We start from the raw sequence: 23,655 nt of genomic DNA, 5'->3' as shown, positions 1-23,655 counted from the left end.
CTGTCAAAATTTCTTCAGATGGTCAGAAATTGAATTTTTTTTAATGTTTAATTTTATGACTGCAAATGACAATTCCATGTAAATTATCACTTTTGGAATAAAAATAAGTGTGTTTAGAGTCACTTTAATGCCTGAAATTGGTCGAAATAGAAGCTTCTGAATAGGAGAAAAAGTCTATAATAATGGCAATTTTGGTCACATTGAGGCTTTAAAAAGAAGGTATTCAACATGAGGCACATTCCAAATGACATTTTGAATCAATTTTTCTACAGTCCAAAAAATCAGTTTTCTGATGAAAAACGATGACCCGTGACCTGCCGAAATTTCTCCAGATTGTCAGAAATGGAAATTTTTTAATGTTTAATTTTTTGACTGCAAATGACTATTCCATGTAAATTATCACTTTTGGAACAAAAATAAGTGTATTTAGAGTTACTTTAATGCCTGAAATAGGTCGAAATAGAAGCTTCTGAATAGGAGAAAAAGTCTATAATAATGGCAATTTTGGTCACATTGAGGCTTTAAAAAGAAGTTATTCAACATGAGGCACATTCCAAATGACATTTTGAATCAATTTTTCCACAGTCCAAAAAATCAATTTTCTTATGAAAAACAATGACCCGTGACCTGTCAAAATTTCTCCAGATTGTCAGAAATGTAAATTTTTTAATGTTTAATTTTTTGACTGCAAATGACTATTCCATGTAAATTATCACTTTTGGAACAAAAATAAGTGTGTTTAGAGTCACTAATGCCTGAAATTTGTCAAAAATGAAGCTTCTGAATATGAGAATAAGTCTGTAATAATGGCAATTTTGGTCACATTGAGGCTTTAAAAAGTAGTTATTCAACATGAGGCACATTCCAAATGACATTTTCAATCAATTTTTCTACAGTCCAAAAAATCAATTTTCTGATGAAAAACGATGACCCGTGACCTGTCGAAATTTCTCCAGATGGTCAGAAATGGAAATTTTTCAATGTTTAAGTTTTTTGACTGAAAATGACTATTCCATGAAAATAATCACTTTTGGAACAAAAATAAGTGTGTTTAGAGTCACTTTAATGCCTGAAATTGGTCGAAATAGAAGCTTCTGAATAGGAGAAAAAGTCTATAATAATGGCAATTTTGGTCACATTGAGGCTTTAAAAAGAAGTTATTCAACATGAGGCACATTCCAAATGACATTTTGAATCAATTTTTCTACAGTCCAAAAAATCAATTTTCTGATGAAAAACGATGACCCGTGACCTGTCGAAATTTCTCCAGATGGTCAGAAATGGAAATTTTTTAATGTTTAATTTTTTGACTGCAAATGACTATTCCGTGTAAGTTATCACTTTTGGAACAAAAATAAGTGAGTTTAGAGTCACTTTAATGCCTGAAATTGGTCGAAATAGAAGCTTCTGAATAGGAGAAAAAGTCTGTAATAATGGTAATTTTGGTCACATTGAGGCTTTAAAAAGAAGTTATTCAACATGAGGCACATTCCAAATGACATTTTGAATCAATTTTTCTACAGTCCAAAAAATCAATTTTCTGATGAAAAACGATGACCCGTGACCTGTCGAAATTTCTCCAGATGGTCAGAAATGGAAATTTTTCAATGTTTAAGTTTTTTGACTGAAAATTACTATTCCATGAAAATAATCACTTTTGGAACAAAAATAAGTGTGTTTAAGTCACTTTAATGCCTGAAATTGGTCGAAATAGAAGCTTCTGAATACGAGAAAAAGTCTATAATAATGGCAATTTTGGTCACATTGAGGCTTTAAAAAGAACTTATTCAACATGAGGCACATTCCAAATGACATTTTGAATCAATTTTTCTACAGTCCAAAAAATCAATTTTCTGATGAAAAACGATGACCCGTGACCTGTTGAAATTTCTCCAGATGGTCAGAAATGGAAATTTTTCAATGTTTACGTTTTTTGACTGAAAATGACTATTCCATGAAAATAATCACTTTTGGAACAAAAATAAGTGTGTTTAGAGTCACTTTAATGCCTGAAATTGGTCGAAATAGAAGCTTCTGAATAGGAGAAAAAGTCTATAATAATGGCAATTTTGGTCACATTGAGGCTTTAAAAAGAAGTTATTCAACATGAGGCACATTCCAAATGACATTTTGAATCAATTTTTCTACAGTCCAAAAAATCAATTTTCTGATGAAAAACGATGACCCGTGACCTGTCGAAATTTCTCCAGATGGTCAGAAATGGACATTTTTTAATGTTTAATTTTTTGACTGCAAATGACTATTCCGTGTAAATTATGACTTTTGGAACAAAAATAAGTGTGTTTAGAGTCACTTTAATGCCTGAAATTGGTCGAAATAGAAGCTTCTGAATAGGAGAAAAAGTCTATAATAATGGCAATTTTGGTCACATTGAGGCTTTAACCCCTTCCATGCTCATGACGGAACGGTTCCGTCATGAGCGTCGGTTGAGCTGTGCTCATGACGGAACCGTTCCGTCATGAGCCCGCCCGCGCAAGAAACTGTCAGCACCGCGGCGGAATTTGCGCCGCATGGAAGGGGTTAAAAAGAAGTTATTCAACATGAGGCACATTCTAAATGACATTTTGAATCAATTTTTCTACAGTCCAAAAAATCAATTTTCTGATGAAAAACGATGACCAGTGACCTGTCGAAATTTCTCCAGATTGTCAGAAATGGAAATTATTTAATGTTTAATTTTTTGACTGCAAATGACTATTTCATGTAAATTATCACCTTTGGAACAAAAATAGGTGTGTTTAGAGTTACTTTAATGCCTGAAATTGGTCGAAATAGAAGCTTCTGAATAGGAGAAAAAGTCTATATTAATGGCAATTTTGGTCACATTGAGGCTTTAAAAAGAAGTTATTCAACATGAGGCACATTCCAAATGACATTTTGAATCAATTTTTCTACAGTCCAAAAAATCAATTTTCTGATGAAAAACAATGACCCGTGACCTGTCGAAATTTCTCCAGATGGTCAGAAATGGAAATTTTTTAATGTTTAATTTTTTGACTGCAAATGACTATTCCGTGTAAATTATCACTTTTGGAGCAAAAGTAAGTGTGCTTAGAGTCACTTTAATGCCTGAAATTAGTCAAAATAGGAGCTTCTGAATAGGACAAAAAGTCTGTAATAATGGCAATTTTGGTCACATTGAGGCTTTAAAAATTAGTTATTCAACATGAGGCACATTCCAAATGATATTTTGAGTCAATTTTTCTACAGTCCAAAAAATCAATTTTCTGATGAAAAACGATGACCCGTGACCTGTCGAAATTTCTCCAGATGGTCAGAAATGTAAATTTTTTAATGTTTAATTTTTTGACTGCAAATAATTATTCCATGTAAATTATCACTTTTGGAACAAAAATAAGTGTGTTTAGAGTCACTAATGCCTGAAATTTGTCAAAAATGAAGCTTCTGAATATGGCAATTTTGGTCACATTGAGGCTTTAAAAAGTAGTTATTCAACATGAGGCACATTCCAAATGACATTTTGAATCAATTTTTCTACAGTCCAAAAAATCAATTTTCTGATGAAAAACAATGACCCGTGACCTGTCCAAATTTCTCCAGATGGTCAGAAATGTAAATTTTTTAATGTTTAATTTTTTGACTGCAAATGACTATTCCATGTAAATTATCACTTTTGGAACAAAAATAAGTGTGTTTAGAGTCACTAATGCCTGAAATTGGTCAAAATAGAAGCTTCTGAATAGGAGAATAAGTCTGTAATAATGGCAATTTGGTCACATTGAGGCTTTAAAAAGTAGTTATTCAACATGAGGCACATTCCAAATGACATTTTGAATTCATTTTTCTACATTCCAAAAAATCAATTTTCTGATGAAAAACGATGACCCGTGACCTGTCAAAATTTCTTCAGATGGTCAGAAATTGAATTTTTTTTAATGTTTAATTTTATGACTGCAAATGACTATTCCATGTAAATGATCACTTTTGGAATAAAAATAAGTGTGTTTAGAGTCACTTTAATGCCTGAAATTGGTCGAAATAGAAGCTTCTGAATAGGAGAAAAAGTCTGTAATAATGGCAATTTTGGTCACATTGAGGCTTTAAAAAGTAGTTATTCAACATGAGGCACATTCCAAATGACATTTTGAATCAATTTTTCTACAGTCCAAAAAATCAATTTTCTGATGAAAAACGATGACCCGTGACCTGTCGAAATTTCTCCAGATGGTCAGAAATGGAAATTTTTTAATGTTTAATTTTTTGACTGCAAATGACTATTCCGTGTAAATTATCACTTTTGGAACAAAAATAAGTGTGTTTAAGTCACTTTAATGCCTGAAATTGGTCGAAATAGAAGCTTCTGAATAGGAGAAAAAGTCTGTAATAATGGCAATTTTGGTCACATTGAGGCTTTAAAAAGTAGTTATTCAACATGAGGCACATTCCAAATGACATTTTGCATCAATTTTTCTACAGTCCAAAAAATCAATTTTCTGATGAAAAACGATGACCCGTGACCTGTCGAAATTTCTCCAGATTGTCAGAAATGGAAATTTTTTAATGTTTAATTTTTTGACTGCAAATGACTATTCCATGTAAATTATCACTTTTGGAACACAAATAAGTGTTTTTAGAGTTACTTTAATGCCTGAAATTGGTCGAAATAGAAGCTTCTGAATAGGAGAAAAAGTCTATAATAATGGCAATTTTGGTCACATTGAGGCTTTAAAAAGAAGTTATTCAACATGAGGCACATTCCAAATGACATTTTGAATCAATTTTTCTACAGTCCAAAAAATCAATTTTCTGATGAAAAACAATGACCCGTGACCTGTCCAAATTTCTCCAGATGGTCAGAAATGTAAATTTTTTAATGTTTAATTTTTTGACTGCAAATGACTATTCCATGTAAATTATCACTTTTGGAACAAAAATAAGTGTGTTTAGAGTCACTAATGCCTGAAATTGGTCAAAATAGAAGCTTCTGAATAGGAGAATAAGTCTGTAATAATGGCAATTTGGTCACATTGAGGCTTTAAAAAGTAGTTATTCAACATGAGGCACATTCCAAATGACATTTTGAATTCATTTTTCTACATTCCAAAAAATCAATTTTCTGATGAAAAACGATGACCCGTGACCTGTCAAAATTTCTTCAGATGGTCAGAAATTGAATTTTTTTTAATGTTTAATTTTATGACTGCAAATGACTATTCCATGTAAATGATCACTTTTGGAATAAAAATAAGTGTGTTTAGAGTCACTTTAATGCCTGAAATTGGTCGAAATAGAAGCTTCTGAATAGGAGAAAAAGTCTGTAATAATGGCAATTTTGGTCACATTGAGGCTTTAAAAAGTAGTTATTCAACATGAGGCACATTCCAAATGACATTTTGAATCAATTTTTCTACAGTCCAAAAAATCAATTTTCTGATGAAAAACGATGACCCGTGACCTGTCGAAATTTCTCCAGATTGTCAGAAATGGAAATTTTTTAATGTTTAATTTTTTGACTGCAAATGACTATTCCATGTAAATTATCACTTTTGGAACACAAATAAGTGTTTTTAGAGTTACTTTAATGCCTGAAATTGGTCGAAATAGAAGCTTCTGAATAGGAGAAAAAGTCTATAATAATGGCAATTTTGGTCACATTGAGGCTTTAAAAAGAAGTTATTCAACATGAGGCACATTCCAAATGACATTTTGAATAAATTTGTCTACATTCCAAAAAATCAATTTTCTGATGAAAAACTATGACCCGTGACCTGTCAAAATTTCTTCAGATGGTCAGAAATTGAATTTTTTTTAATGTTTAATTTTATGACTGCAAATGACAATTCCATGTAAATTATCACTTTTGGAATAAAAATAAGTGTGTTTAGAGTCACTTTAATGCCTGAAATTGGTCGAAATAGAAGCTTCTGAATAGGAGAAAAAGTCTGTAATAATGGCAATTTTGGTCACATTGAGGCTTTAAAAAGTAGTTATTCAACATGAGGCACATTCCAAATGACATTTTGAATACATTTTTCTACATTCCAAAAAATCAATTTTCTGATGAAAAACGATGACCCGTGACCTGTCGAAATTTCTCCAGATGGTCAGAAATGGAAATTTTTTAATGTTTAATTTTTTGACTGCAAATGACTATTCCGTGTAAATTATCACTTTTGGAACAAAAATAAATGTGTTTAAGTCACTTTAATGCCTGAAATTGGTCGAAATAGAAGCTTCTGAATAGGAGAAAAAGTCTGTAATAATGGCAATTTTGGTCACATTGAGGCTTTAAAAAGTAGTTATTCAACATGAGGCACATTCCAAATGACATTTTACATCAATTTTTCTACAGTCCAAAAAATCAATTTTCTGATGAAAAACGATGACCCGTGACCTGTCGAAATTTCTCCAGATTGTCAGAAATGGAAATTTTTTAATGTTTAATTTTTTGACTGCAAATGACTATTCCATGTAAATTATCACTTTTGGAACACAAATAAGTGTTTTTAGAGTTACTTTAATGCCTGAAATTGGTCGAAATAGAAGCTTCTGAATAGGAGAAAAAGTCTATAATAATGGCAATTTTGGTCACATTGAGGCTTTAAAAAGAAGTTATTCAACATGAGGCACATTCCAAATGACATTTTGAATAAATTTGTCTACATTCCAAAAAATCAATTTTCTGATGAAAAACTATGACCCGTGACCTGTCAAAATTTCTTCAGATGGTCAGAAATTGAATTTTTTTTAATGTTTAATTTTATGACTGCAAATGACAATTCCATGTAAATTATCACTTTTGGAATAAAAATAAGTGTGTTTAGAGTCACTTTAATGCCTGAAATTGGTCGAAATAGAAGCTTCTGAATAGGAGAAAAAGTCTGTAATAATGGCAATTTTGGTCACATTGAGGCTTTAAAAAGTAGTTATTCAACATGAGGCACATTCCAAATGACATTTTGAATACATTTTTCTACATTCCAAAAAATCAATTTTCTGATGAAAAACGATGACCCGTGACCTGTCAAAATTTCTTCAGATGGTCAGAAATTGAATTTTTTTTAATGTTTAATTTTATGACTGCAAATGACAATTCCATGTAAATTATCACTTTTGGAATAAAAATAAGTGTGTTTAGAGTCACTTTAATGCCTGAAATTGGTCGAAATAGAAGCTTCTGAATAGGAGAAAAAGTCTATAATAATGGCAATTTTGGTCACATTGAGGCTTTAAAAAGAAGGTATTCAACATGAGGCACATTCCAAATGACATTTTGAATCAATTTTTCTACAGTCCAAAAAATCAGTTTTCTGATGAAAAACGATGACCCGTGACCTGCCGAAATTTCTCCAGATTGTCAGAAATGGAAATTTTTTAATGTTTAATTTTTTGACTGCAAATGACTATTCCATGTAAATTATCACTTTTGGAACAAAAATAAGTGTATTTAGAGTTACTTTAATGCCTGAAATAGGTCGAAATAGAAGCTTCTGAATAGGAGAAAAAGTCTATAATAATGGCAATTTTGGTCACATTGAGGCTTTAAAAAGAAGTTATTCAACATGAGGCACATTCCAAATGACATTTTGAATCAATTTTTCTACAGTCCAAAAAATCAATTTTCTTATGAAAAACGATGACCCGTGACCTGTCAAAATTTCTTCAGATGGTCAGAAATTGAATTTTTTTTAATGTTTAATTTTATAACTGCAAATGACAATTCCATGTAAATTATCACTTTTGGAATAAAAATAAGTGTGTTTAGAGTCACTTTAATGCCTGAAATTGGTCGAAATAGAAGCTTCTGAATAGGAGAAAAAGTCTGTAATAATGGCAATTTTGGTCACATTGAGGCTTTAAAAAGTAGTTATTCAACATGAGGCACATTCCAAATGACATTTTGAATCAATTTTTCTACAGTCCAAAAAATCAATTTTCTGATGAAAAACGATGACCCGTGACCTGTCGAAATTTCTCCAGATGGTCAGAAATGGAAATTTTTTAATGTTTAATTTTTTGACTGCAAATGACTATTCCGTGTAAATTATCACTTTTGGAACAAAAATAAGTGTGTTTAAGTCACTTTAATGCCTGAAATTGGTCGAAATAGAAGCTTCTGAATAGGAGAAAAAGTCTGTAATAATGGCAATTTTGGTCACATTGAGGCTTTAAAAAGAAGTTATTCAACATGAGGCACATTCCAAATGACATTTTGAATCAATTTTTCTACAGTCCAAAAAATCAATTTTCTGATGAAAAACGATGACCCGTGACCTGTCGAAATTTCTCCAGATGGTCAGAAATGGAAATTTTTTAATGTTTAATTTTTTGACTGCAAATGACTATTCCGTGTAAATTATCACTTTTGGAACAAAAATAAGTGTATTTAGAGTTACATTAATGCCTGAAATTGGTCGAAATAGAAGCTTCTGAATAGGAGAAAAAGTCTATAATAATGGCAATTTTGGTCACATTGAGGCTTTAAAAAGAAGTTATTCAACATGAGGCACATTCCAAATGACATTTTGAATCAATTTTTCTACAGTCCAAAAAATCAATTTTCTGATGAAAAACAATGACCCGTGACCTGTCCAAATTTCTCCAGATGGTCAGAAATGTAAATTTTTTAATGTTTAATTTTTTGACTGCAAATGACTATTCCATGTAAATTATCACTTTTGGAACACAAATAAGTGTGTTTAGAGTCACTAATGCCTGAAATTGGTCAAAATAGAAGCTTCTGAATAGGAGAATAAGTCTGTAATAATGGCAATTTTGGTCACATTGAGGCTTTAAAAAGAAGTTATTCAACATGAGGCACATTCCAAATGACATTTTGAATCAATTTTTCTACAGTCCAAAAAATCAGTTTTCTGATGAAAAACGATTACCCGTGACCTGCCGAAATTTCTCCAGATTGTCAGAAATGGAAATTTTTTAATGTTTAATTTTTTGACTGCAAATGACTATTCCATGTAAATTATCACTTTTGGAACAAAAATAAGTGTATTTAGAATTACTTTAATGCCTGAAATAGGTCGAAATAGAAGCTTCTGAATAGGAGAAAAAGTCTATAATAATGGCAATTTTGGTCACATTGAGGCTTTAAAAAGAAGTTATTCAACATGAGGCACATTCCAAATGACATTTTGAATCAATTTTTCTACAGTCCAAAAAATCAATTTTCTGATGAAAAACGATGACCCGTGACCTGTCGAAATTTCTCCAGATGGTCAGAAATGGAAATTTTTTAATGTTTAATTTTTTGACTGCAAATGACTATTCCGTGTAAATTATCACTTTTGGAACAAAAATAAGTGTGTTTAAGTCACTTTAATGCCTGAAATTGGTCGAAATAGAAGCTTCTGAATAGGAGAAAAAGTCTGTAATAATGGCAATTTTGGTCACATTGAGGCTTTAAAAAGAAGTTATTCAACATGAGGCACATTCCAAATGACATTTTGAATCAATTTTTCTACAGTCCAAAAAATCAGTTTTCTGATGAAAAACGATGACCCGTGACCTGCCGAAATTTCTACAGATTGTCAGAAATGGAAATTTTTTTATGTTTAATTTTTTGACTGCAAATGACTATTCCATGTAAATTATCACTTTTGGAACAAAAATAAGTGTATTTAGAGTTACTTTAATGCCTGAAATAGGTCGAAATAGAAGCTTCTGAATAGGAGAAAAAGTCTATAATAATGGCAATTTTGGTCACATTGAGGCTTTAAAAAGAAGTTATTCAACATGAGGCACATTCCAAATGACATTTTGAATCAATTTTTCTACAGTCCAAAAAATCAATTTTCTGATGAAAAACGATGACCCGTGACCTGTCGAAATTTCTCCAGATGGTCAGAAATGGAAATTTTTTTATGTTTAATTTTTTGACTGCAAATGACTATTCCATGTAAATTATCACTTTTGGAACAAAAATAAGTGTGTTTAAGTCACTTTAATGCCTGAAATTGGTCGAAATAGAAGCTTCTGAATAGGAGAAAAAGTCTGTAATAATGGCAATTTTGGTCACATTGAGGCTTTAAAAAGTAGTTATTCAACATGAGGCACATTCCAAATGACATTTTGCATCAATTTTTCTACAGTCCAAAAAATCAATTTTCTGATGAAAAACGATGACCCGTGACCTGTCCAAATTTCTCCAGATGGTCAGAAATGTAAATTTTTTAATGTTTAATTTTTTACTGCAAATGACTATTCCATGTAAATTATCACTTTTGGAACAAAAATAAGTGTGTTTAGAGTCACTAATGCCTGAAATTGGTCAAAATAGAAGCTTCTGAATAGGAGAAAAAGTCTGTAATAATGGCAATTTTGGTCACATTGAGGCTTTAAAAAGAAGTTATTCAACATGAGGCACATTCCAAATGACATTTTGAATCAATTTTTCTACAGTCCAAAAAATCAGTTTTCTGATGAAAAACGATTACCCGTGACCTGCCGAAATTTCTCCAGATTGTCAGAAATGGAAATTTTTTAATGTTTAATTTTTTGACTGCAAATGACTATTCCATGTAAATTATCACTTTTGGAACAAAAATAAGTGTATTTAGAATTACTTTAATGCCTGAAATAGGTCGAAATAGAAGCTTCTGAATAGGAGAAAAAGTCTATAATAATGGCAATTTTGGTCACATTGAGGCTTTAAAAAGAAGTTATTCAACATGAGGCACATTCCAAATGACATTTTGAATCAATTTTTCTACAGTCCAAAAAATCAATTTTCTGATGAAAAACGATGACCCGTGACCTGTCGAAATTTCTCCAGATGGTCAGAAATGGAAATTTTTTAATGTTTAATTTTTTGACTGCAAATGACTATTCCGTGTAAATTATCACTTTTGGAACAAAAATAAGTGTGTTTAAGTCACTTTAATGCCTGAAATTGGTCGAAATAGAAGCTTCTGAATAGGAGAAAAAGTCTGTAATAATGGCAATTTTGGTCACATTGAGGCTTTAAAAAGAAGTTATTCAACATGAGGCACATTCCAAATGACATTTTGAATCAATTTTTCTACAGTCCAAAAAATCAGTTTTCTGATGAAAAACGATGACCCGTGACCTGCCGAAATTTCTCCAGATTGTCAGAAATGGAAATTTTTTTATGTTTAATTTTTTGACTGCAAATGACTATTCCATGTAAATTATCACTTTTGGAACAAAAATAAGTGTATTTAGAGTTACTTTAATGCCTGAAATAGGTCGAAATAGAAGCTTCTGAATAGGAGAAAAAGTCTATAATAATGGCAATTTTGGTCACATTGAGGCTTTAAAAAGAAGTTATTCAACATGAGGCACATTCCAAATGATATTTTGAATCAATTTTTCTACAGTCCAAAAAATCAATTTTCTGATGAAAAACGATGACCCGTGACCTGTCGAAATTTCTCCAGATGGTCAGAAATGGAAATTTTTTTATGTTTAATTTTTTGACTGCAAATGACTATTCCATGTAAATTATCACTTTTGGAACAAAAATAAGTGTGTTTAAGTCACTTTAATGCCTGAAATTGGTCGAAATAGAAGCTTCTGAATAGGAGAAAAAGTCTGTAATAATGGCAATTTTGGTCACATTGAGGCTTTAAAAAGTAGTTATTCAACATGAGGCACATTCCAAATGACATTTTGCATCAATTTTTCTACAGTCCAAAAAATCAATTTTCTGATGAAAAACGATGACCCGTGACCTGTCCAAATTTCTCCAGATGGTCAGAAATGTAAATTTTTTAATGTTTAATTTTTTACTGCAAATGACTATTCCATGTAAATTATCACTTTTGGAACAAAAATAAGTGTGTTTAGAGTCACTAATGCCTGAAATTGGTCAAAATAGAAGCTTCTGAATAGGAGAATAAGTCTGTAATAATGGCAATTTGGTCACATTGAGGCTTTAAAAAGTAGTTATTCAACATGAGGCACATTCCAAATGACATTTTGAATTCATTTTTCTACATTCCAAAAAATCAATTTTCTGATGAAAAACGATGACCCGTGACCTGTCAAAATTTCTTCAGATGGTCAGAAATTGAATTTTTTTTAATGTTTAATTTTATGACTGCAAATGACTATTCCATGTAAATGATCACTTTTGGAATAAAAATAAGTGTGTTTAGAGTCACTTTAATGCCTGAAATTGGTCGAAATAGAAGCTTCTGAATAGGAGAAAAAGTCTGTAATAATGGCAATTTTGGTCACATTGAGGCTTTAAAAAGTAGTTATTCAACATGAGGCACATTCCAAATGACATTTTGAATCAATTTTTCTACAGTCCAAAAAATCAATTTTCTGATGAAAAACGATGACCCGTGACCTGTCGAAATTTCTCCAGATGGTCAGCAATGTAAATTTTTTAATGTTTAATTTTTTGACTGCAAATGACTATTCCATGTAAATTATCACTTTTGGAACAAAAATAAGTGTGTTTAGAGTCACTAATGCCTGAAATTTGTCAAAAATGAAGCTTCTGAATATGAGAATAAGTCTGTAATAATGGCAATTTTGGTCACATTGAGGCTTTAAAAAGTAGTTATTCAACATGAGGCACATTCCAAATGACATTTTCAATCAATTTTTCTACAGTCCAAAAAATCAATTTTCTGATGAAAAACGATGACCCGTGACCTGTCGAAATTTCTCCAGATGGTCAGAAATGGAAATTTTTCAATGTTTAAGTTTTTTGACTGAAAATGACTATTCCATGAAAATAATCACTTTTGGAACAAAAATAAGTGTGTTTAGAGTCACTTTAATGCCTGAAATTGGTCGAAATAGAAGCTTCTGAATAGGAGAAAAAGTCTATAATAATGGCAATTTTGGTCACATTGAGGCTTTAAAAAGAAGTTATTCAACATGAGGCACATTCCAAATGACATTTTGAATCAATTTTTCTACAGTCCAAAAAATCAATTTTCTGATGAAAAACGATGACCCGTGACCTGTCGAAATTTCTCCAGATGGTCAGAAATGGAAATTTTTTAATGTTTAATTTTTTGACTGCAAATGACTATTCCGTGTAAGTTATCACTTTTGGAACAAAAATAAGTGAGTTTAGAGTCACTTTAATGCCTGAAATTGGTCGAAATAGAAGCTTCTGAATAGGAGAAAAAGTCTGTAATAATGGTAATTTTGGTCACATTGAGGCTTTAAAAAGAAGTTATTCAACATGAGGCACATTCCAAATGACATTTTGAATCAATTTTTCTACAGTCCAAAAAATCAATTTTCTGATGAAAAACGATGACCCGTGACCTGTCGAAATTTCTCCAGATGGTCAGAAATGGAAATTTTTCAATGTTTAAGTTTTTTGACTGAAAATGACTATTCCATGAAAATAATCACTTTTGGAACAAAAATAAGTGTGTTTAGAGTCACTTTAATGCCTGAAATTGGTCGAAATAGAAGCTTCTGAATAGGAGAAAAAGTCTATAATAATGGCAATTTTGGTCACATTGAGGCTTTAACCCCTTCCATGCTCATGACGGAACGGTTCCGTCATGAGCGTCGGTTGAGCTGTGCTCATGACGGAACCGTTCCGTCATGAGCCCGCCCGCGCAAGAAACTGTCAGCACCGCGGCGGAATTTGCGCCGCATGGAAGGGGTTAAAAAGAAGTTATTCAACATGAGGCACATTCCAAATGACATTTTGAATCAATTTTTCTACAGTCCAAAAAATCAATTTTCTGATGAAAAACGATGACCAGTGACCTGTCGAAATTTCTCCAGATTGTCAGAAATGGAAATTATTTAATGTTTAATTTTTTGACTGCAAATGACTATTTCATGTAAATTATCACCTTTGGAACAAAAATAGGTGTGTTTAGAGTTACTTTAATGCCTGAAATTGGTCGAAATAGAAGCTTCTGAATAGGAGAAAAAGTCTATATTAATGGCAATTTTGGTCACATTGAGGCTTTAAAAAGAAGTTATTCAACATGAGGCACATTCCAAATGACATTTTGAATCAATTTTTCTACAGTCCAAAAAATCAATTTTCTGATGAAAAACAATGACCCGTGACCTGTCGAAATTTCTCCAGATGGTCAGAAATGGAAATTTTTTAATGTTTAATTTTTTGACTGCAAATGACTATTCCGTGTAAATTATCACTTTTGGAGCAAAAGTAAGTGTGCTTAGAGTCACTTTAATGCCTGAAATTAGTCAAAATAGAAGCTTCTGAATAGGAGAAAAAGTCTGTAATAATGGCAATTTTGGTCACATTGAGGCTTTAAAAATTAGTTATTCAACATGAGGCACATTCCAAATGATATTTTGAGTCAATTTTTCTACAGTCCAAAAAATCAATTTTCTGATGAAAAACGATGACCCGTGACCTGTCGAAATTTCTCCAGATGGTCAGAAATGTAAATTTTTTAATGTTTAATTTTTTGACTGCAAATAATTATTCCATGTAAATTATCACTTTTGGAACAAAAATAAGTGTGCTTAGAGTCACTTTAATGCCTGAAATTGGTCGAAATAGAAGCTTCTGAATAGGAGAAAAAGTCTATAATAATGGCAATTTTGGTCACATTGAGGCTTTAAAAAGAAGTTATTCAACATGAGGCACATTCCAAATGACATTTTGAATCCATTTTTCTACAGTCCAAAAAATCAATTTTCTGATGAAAAACGATGACCCGTGACCTGTCGAAATTTCTCCAGATGGTCAGAAATGGAAATTTTTCAATGTTTAAGTTTTTTGACTGAAAATGACTATTCCATGAAAATAATCACTTTTGGAACAAAAATAAGTGTGTTTAGAGTCACTAATGCCTGAAATTTGTCAAAAATGAAGCTTCTGAATATGGCAATTTTGGTCACATTGAGGCTTTAAAAAGTAGTTATTCAACATGAGGCACATTCCAAATGACATTTTGAATCAATTTTTCTACAGTCCAAAAAATCAATTTTCTGATGAAAAACAATGACCCGTGACCTGTCCAAATTTCTCCAGATGGTCAGAAATGTAAATTTTTTAATGTTTAATTTTTTGACTGCAAATGACTATTCCATGTAAATTATCACTTTTGGAACACAAATAAGTGTTTTTAGAGTTACTTTAATGCCTGAAATTGGTCGAAATAGAAGCTTCTGAATAGGAGAAAAAGTCTATAATAATGGCAATTTTGGTCACATTGAGGCTTTAAAAAGAAGTTATTCAACATGAGGCACATTCCAAATGACATTTTGAATCAATTTTTCTACAGTCCAAAAAATCAGTTTTCTGATGAAAAACGATGACCCGTGACCTGTCGAAATTTCTCCAGATTGTCAGAAATGGAAATGTTTTAATGTTTAATTTTTTGACTGCAAATGACTATTCCATGTAAATTATCACTTTTGGAACAAAAATAAGTGTATTTAGAGTTACATTAATGCCTGAAATTGGTCGAAATAGAAGCTTCTGAATAGGAGAAAAAGTCTATAATAATGGCAATTTTGGTCACATTGAGGCTTTAAAAAGAAGTTATTCAACATGAGGCACATTCCAAATGACATTTTGAATCAATTTTTCTACAGTCCAAAAAATCAATTTTCTGATGAAAAACAATGACCCGTGACCTGTCCAAATTTCTCCAGATGGTCAGAAATGTAAATTTTTTAATGTTTAATTTTTTGACTGCAAATGACTATTCCATGTAAATTATCACTTTTGGAACAAAAATAAGTGTGTTTAGAGTCACTAATGCCTGAAATTGGTCAAAATAGAAGCTTCTGAATAGGAGAATAAGTCTGTAATAATGGCAATTTGGTCACATTGAGGCTTTAAAAAGTAGTTATTCAACATGAGGCACATTCCAAATGACATTTTGAATAAATTTGTCTACATTCCAAAAAATCAATTTTCTGATGAAAAACTATGACCCGTGACCTGTCAAAATTTCTTCAGATGGTCAGAAATTGAATTTTTTTTAATGTTTAATTTTATGACTGCAAATGACAATTCCATGTAAATTATCACTTTTGGAATAAAAATAAGTGTGTTTAGAGTCACTTTAATGCCTGAAATTGGTCGAAATAGAAGCTTCTGAATAGGAGAAAAAGTCTGTAATAATGGCAATTTTGGTCACATTGAGGCTTTAAAAAGTAGTTATTCAACATGAGGCACATTCCAAATGACATTTTGAATACATTTTTCTACATTCCAAAAAATCAATTTTCTGATGAAAAACGATGACCCGTGACCTGTCAAAATTTCTTCAGATGGTCAGAAATTGAATTTTTTTTAATGTTTAATTTTATGACTGCAAATGACAATTCCATGTAAATTATCACTTTTGGAATAAAAATAAGTGTGTTTAGAGTCACTTTAATGCCTGAAATTGGTCGAAATAGAAGCTTCTGAATAGGAGAAAAAGTCTATAATAATGGCAATTTTGGTCACATTGAGGCTTTAAAAAGAAGGTATTCAACATGAGGCACATTCCAAATGACATTTTGAATCAATTTTTCTACAGTCCAAAAAATCAGTTTTCTGATGAAAAACGATGACCCGTGACCTGCCGAAATTTCTCCAGATTGTCAGAAATGGAAATTTTTTAATGTTTAATTTTTTGACTGCAAATGACTATTCCATGTAAATTATCACTTTTGGAACAAAAATAAGTGTATTTAGAGTTACTTTAATGCCTGAAATAGGTCGAAATAGAAGCTTCTGAATAGGAGAAAAAGTCTATAATAATGGCAATTTTGGTCACATTGAGGCTTTAAAAAGAAGTTATTCAACATGAGGCACATTCCAAATGACATTTTGAATCAATTTTTCCACAGTCCAAAAAATCAATTTTCTTATGAAAAACAATGACCCGTGACCTGTCAAAATTTCTCCAGATTGTCAGAAATGATAATTTTTTTATGTTTAATTTTTTGACTGCAAATGACTATTCCATGTAAATTATCACTTTTGGAACAAAAATAAGTGTGTTTAGAGTCACTAATGCCTGAAATTGGTCAAAATAGAAGCTTCTGAATAGGAGAATAAGTCTGCAATAATGGCAATTTTGGTCACATTGAGGCTTTAAAAAGTAGTTATTCAACATGAAGCACATTCCAAATGACATTTTGAATAAATTTTTCTACATTCCAAAAAATCAATTTTCTGATGAAAAACGATGACCCGTGACCTGTCAAAATTTCTTCAGATGGTCAGAAATTGAATTTTTTTTAATGTTTAATTTTATAACTGCAAATGACAATTCCATGTAAATTATCACTTTTGGAATAAAAATAAGTGTGTTTAGAGTCACTTTAATGCCTGAAATTGGTCGAAATAGAAGCTTCTGAATAGGAGAAAAAGTCTGTAATAATGGCAATTTTGGTCACATTGAGGCTTTAAAAAGTAGTTATTCAACATGAGGCACATTCCAAATGACATTTTGAATCAATTTTTCTACAGTCCAAAAAATCAATTTTCTGATGAAAAACGATGACCCGTGACCTGTCGAAATTTCTCCAGATGGTCAGAAATGGAAATTTTTTAATGTTTAATTTTTTGACTGCAAATGACTATTCCGTGTAAATTATCACTTTTGGAACAAAAATAAGTGTGTTTAAGTCACTTTAATGCCTGAAATTGGTCGAAATAGAAGCTTCTGAATAGGAGAAAAAGTCTGTAATAATGGCAATTTTGGTCACATTGAGGCTTTAAAAAGAAGTTATTCAACATGAGGCACATTCCAAATGACATTTTGAATCAATTTTTCTACAGTCCAAAAAATTAATTTTCTGATGAAAAACGATGACCCGTGACCTGTCGAAATTTCTCCAGATGGTCAGAAATGGAAATTTTTTAATGTTTAATTTTTTGACTGCAAATGACTATTCCGTGTAAATTATCACTTTTGGAACAAAAATAAGTGTATTTAGAGTTACATTAATGCCTGAAATTGGTCGAAATAGAAGCTTCTGAATAGGAGAAAAAGTCTATAATAATGGCAATTTTGGTCACATTGAGGCTTTAAAAAGAAGTTATTCAACATGAGGCACATTCCAAATGACATTTTGAATCAATTTTTCTACAGTCCAAAAAATCAATTTTCTGATGAAAAACAATGACCCGTTACCTGTCCAAATTTCTCCAGATGGTCAGAAATGTAAATTTTTTAATGTTTAATTTTTTGACTGCAAATGACTATTCCATGTAAGTTATCACTTTTGGAACAAAAATAAGTGTGTTTAGAGTCACTAATGCCTGAAATTGGTCAAAATAGAAGCTTCTGAATAGGAGAATAAGTCTGTAATAATGGCAATTTGGTCACATTGAGGCTTTAAAAAGTAGTTATTCAACATGAGGCACATTCCAAATGACATTTTGAATAAATTTTTCTACATTCCAAAAAATCAATTTTCTGATGAAAAACGATGGCCCGTGACCTGTCAAAATTTCTCCAGATGGTCAGAAATTGAATTTTTTTTAATGTTTAATTTCATGACTGCAAATGACAATTCCATGTAAATTATCACTTTTGGAATAAAAATAAGTGTGTTTAGAGTCACTTTAATTCCTGAAATTGGTCGAAATAGAAGCTTCTGAATATGAGAAAAAGTCTGTAATAATGGCAATTTTGGTCACATTGAGGCTTTAAAAAGTAGTTATTCAACATGAGGCACATTCCAAATGACATTTTGAATCAATTTTTCTACAGTCCAAAAAATCAATTTTCTGATGAAAAACGATGACCCGTGACCTGTCGAAATTTCTCCAGATGGTCAGAAATGGAAATTTTTTAATGTTTAATTTTTTGACTGCAAATGACTATTCCGTGTAAATTATCACTTTTGGAACAAAAATAAGTGTGTTTAAGTCACTTTAATGCCTGAAATTGGTCGAAATAGAAGCTTCTGAATAGGAGAAAAAGTCTGTAATAATGGCAATTTTGGTCACATTGAGGCTTTAAAAAGTAGTTATTCAACATGAGGCACATTCCAAATGACATTTTGCATCAATTTTTCTACAGTCCAAAAAATCAATTTTCTGATGAAAAACGATGACCCGTGACCTGTCGAAATTTCTCCAGATTGTCAGAAATGGAAATTTTTTAATGTTTAATTTTTTGACTGCAAATGACTATTCCATGTAAATTATCACTTTTGGAACACAAATAAGTGTTTTTAGAGTTACTTTAATGCCTGAAATTGGTCGAAATAGAAGCTTCTGAATAGGAGAAAAAGTCTATAATAATGGCAATTTTGGTCACATTGAGGCTTTAAAAAGAAGTTATTCAACATGAGGCACATTCCAAATGACATTTTGAATCAATTTTTCTACAGTCCAAAAAATCAATTTTCTGATGAAAAACAATGACCCGTGACCTGTCCAAATTTCTCCAGATGGTCAGAAATGTAAATTTTTTAATGTTTAATTTTTTGACTGCAAATGACTATTCCATGTAAATTATCACTTTTGGAACAAAAATAAGTGTGTTTAGAGTCACTAATGCCTGAAATTGGTCAAAATAGAAGCTTCTGAATAGGAGAATAAGTCTGTAATAATGGCAATTTGGTCACATTGAGGCTTTAAAAAGTAGTTATTCAACATGAGGCACATTCCAAATGACATTTTGAATTCATTTTTCTACATTCCAAAAAATCAATTTTCTGATGAAAAACGATGACCCGTGACCTGTCAAAATTTCTTCAGATGGTCAGAAATTGAATTTTTTTTAATGTTTAATTTTATGACTGCAAATGACTATTCCATGTAAATGATCACTTTTGGAATAAAAATAAGTGTGTTTAGAGTCACTTTAATGCCTGAAATTGGTCGAAATAGAAGCTTCTGAATAGGAGAAAAAGTCTGTAATAATGGCAATTTTGGTCACATTGAGGCTTTAAAAAGTAGTTATTCAACATGAGGCACATTCCAAATGACATTTTGAATCAATTTTTCTACAGTCCAAAAAATCAATTTTCTGATGAAAAACGATGACCCGTGACCTGTCGAAATTTCTCCAGATGGTCAGAAATGGAAATTTTTTAATGTTTAATTTTTTGACTGCAAATGACTATTCCGTGTAAATTATCACTTTTGGAACAAAAATAAATGTGTTTAAGTCACTTTAATGCCTGAAATTGGTCGAAATAGAAGCTTCTGAATAGGAGAAAAAGTCTGTAATAATGGCAATTTTGGTCACATTGAGGCTTTAAAAAGTACTTATTCAACATGAGGCACATTCCAAATGACATTTTACATCAATTTTTCTACAGTCCAAAAAATCAATTTTCTGATGAAAAACGATGACCCGTGACCTGTCGAAATTTCTCCAGATTGTCAGAAATGGAAATTTTTTAATGTTTAATTTTTTGACTGCAAATGACTATTCCATGTAAATTATCACTTTTGGAACACAAATAAGTGTTTTTAGAGTTACTTTAATGCCTGAAATTGGTCGAAATAGAAGCTTCTGAATAGGAGAAAAAGTCTATAATAATGGCAATTTTGGTCACATTGAGGCTTTAAAAAGAAGTTATTCAACATGAGGCACATTCCAAATGACATTTTGAATCAATTTTTCTACAGTCCAAAAAATCAGTTTTCTGATGAAAAACGATGACCCGTGACCTGTCGAAATTTCTCCAGATTGTCAGAAATGGAAATGTTTTAATGTTTAATTTTTTGACTGCAAATGACTATTCCATGTAAATTATCACTTTTGGAACAAAAATAAGTGTATTTAGAGTTACATTAATGCCTGAAATTGGTCGAAATAGAAGCTTCTGAATAGGAGAAAAAGTCTATAATAATGGCAATTTTGGTCACATTGAGGCTTTAAAAAGAAGTTATTCAACATGAGGCACATTCCAAATGACATTTTGAATCAATTTTTCTACAGTCCAAAAAATCAATTTTCTGATGAAAAACAATGACCCGTGACCTGTCCAAATTTCTCCAGATGGTCAGAAATGTAAATTTTTTAATGTTTAATTTTTTGACTGCAAATGACTATTCCATGTAAATTATCACTTTTGGAACAAAAATAAGTGTGTTTAGAGTCACTAATGCCTGAAATTGGTCAAAATAGAAGCTTCTGAATAGGAGAATAAGTCTGTAATAATGGCAATTTGGTCACATTGAGGCTTTAAAAAGTAGTTATTCAACATGAGGCACATTCCAAATGACATTTTGAATAAATTTGTCTACATTCCAAAAAATCAATTTTCTGATGAAAAACTATGACCCGTGACCTGTCAAAATTTCTTCAGATGGTCAGAAATTGAATTTTTTTTAATGTTTAATTTTATGACTGCAAATGACAATTCCATGTAAATTATCACTTTTGGAATAAAAATAAGTGTGTTTAGAGTCACTTTAATGCCTGAAATTGGTCGAAATAGAAGCTTCTGAATAGGAGAAAAAGTCTGTAATAATGGCAATTTTGGTCACATTGAGGCTTTAAAAAGTAGTTATTCAACATGAGGCACATTCCAAATGACATTTTGAATACATTTTTCTACATTCCAAAAAATCAATTTTCTGATGAAAAACGATGACCCGTGACCTGTCAAAATTTCTTCAGATGGTCAGAAATTGAATTTTTTTTAATGTTTAATTTTATGACTGCAAATGACAATTCCATGTAAATTATCACTTTTGGAATAAAAATAAGTGTGTTTAGAGTCACTTTAATGCCTGAAATTGGTCGAAATAGAAGCTTCTGAATAGGAGAAAAAGTCTATAATAATGGCAATTTTGGTCACATTGAGGCTTTAAAAAGAAGGTATTCAACATGAGGCACATTCCAAATGACATTTTGAATCAATTTTTCTACAGTCCAAAAAATCAGTTTTCTGATGAAAAACGATGACCCGTGACCTGCCGAAATTTCTCCAGATTGTCAGAAATGGAAATTTTTTAATGTTTAATTTTTTGACTGCAAATGACTATTCCATGTAAATTATCACTTTTGGAACAAAAATAAGTGTATTTAGAGTTACTTTAATGCCTGAAATAGGTCGAAATAGAAGCTTCTGAATAGGAGAAAAAGTCTATAATAATGGCAATTTTGGTCACATTGAGGCTTTAAAAAGAAGTTATTCAACATGAGGCACATTCCAAATGACATTTTGAATCAATTTTTCTACAGTCCAAAAAATCAATTTTCTGATGAAAAACGATGACCAGTGACCTGTCGAAATTTCTCCAGATTGTCAGAAATGGAAATTATTTAATGTTTAATTTTTTGACTGCAAATGACTATTTCATGTAAATTATCACCTTTGGAACAAAAATAGGTGTGTTTAGAGTTACTTTAATGCCTGAAATTGGTCGAAATAGAAGCTTCTGAATAGGAGAAAAAGTCTATATTAATGGCAATTTTGGTCACATTGAGGCTTTAAAAAGAAGTTATTCAACATGAGGCACATTCCAAATGACATTTTGAATCAATTTTTCTACAGTCCAAAAAATCAATTTTCTGATGAAAAACAATGACCCGTGACCTGTCGAAATTTCTCCAGATGGTCAGAAATGGAAATTTTTTAATGTTTAATTTTTTGACTGCAAATGACTATTCCGTGTAAATTATCACTTTTGGAGCAAAAGTAAGTGTGCTTAGAGTCACTTTAATGCCTGAAATTAGTCAAAATAGAAGCTTCTGAATAGGAGAAAAAGTCTGTAATAATGGCAATTTTGGTCACATTGAGGCTTTAAAAATTAGTTATTCAACATGAGGCACATTCCAAATGATATTTTGAGTCAATTTTTCTACAGTCCAAAAAATCAATTTTCTGATGAAAAACGATGACCCGTGACCTGTCGAAATTTCTCCAGATGGTCAGAAATGTAAATTTTTTAATGTTTAATTTTTTGACTGCAAATAATTATTCCATGTAAATTATCACTTTTGGAACAAAAATAAGTGTGCTTAGAGTCACTTTAATGCCTGAAATTGGTCGAAATAGAAGCTTCTGAATAGGAGAAAAAGTCTATAATAATGGCAATTTTGGTCACATTGAGGCTTTAAAAAGAAGTTATTCAACATGAGGCACATTCCAAATGACATTTTGAATCCATTTTTCTACAGTCCAAAAAATCAATTTTCTGATGAAAAACGATGACCCGTGACCTGTCGAAATTTCTCCAGATGGTCAGAAATGGAAATTTTTCAATGTTTAAGTTTTTTGACTGAAAATGACTATTCCATGAAAATAATCACTTTTGGAACAAAAATAAGTGTGTTTAGAGTCACTAATGCCTGAAATTTGTCAAAAATGAAGCTTCTGAATATGGCAATTTTGGTCACATTGAGGCTTTAAAAAGTAGTTATTCAACATGAGGCACATTCCAAATGACATTTTGAATCAATTTTTCTACAGTCCAAAAAATCAATTTCCTGATGAAAAACAATGACCCGTGACCTGTCCAAATTTCTCCAGATGGTCAGAAATGTAAATTTTTTAATGTTTAATTTTTTGACTGCAAATGACTATTCCATGTAAATTATCACTTTTGGAACACAAATAAGTGTTTTTAGAGTTACTTTAATGCCTGAAATTGGTCGAAATAGAAGCTTCTGAATAGGAGAAAAAGTCTATAATAATGGCAATTTTGGTCACATTGAGGCTTTAAAAAGAAGTTATTCAACATGAGGCACATTCCAAATGACATTTTGAATCAATTTTTCTACAGTCCAAAAAATCAGTTTTCTGATGAAA

Source organism: Triturus cristatus, chromosome 9 (assembly GCF_964204655.1).
Source record: "Triturus cristatus chromosome 9, aTriCri1.1, whole genome shotgun sequence".
Classification (NCBI taxonomy): Eukaryota; Metazoa; Chordata; class Amphibia; order Caudata; family Salamandridae; genus Triturus; species Triturus cristatus.
This window is presented reverse-complemented; position numbering follows the sequence as displayed.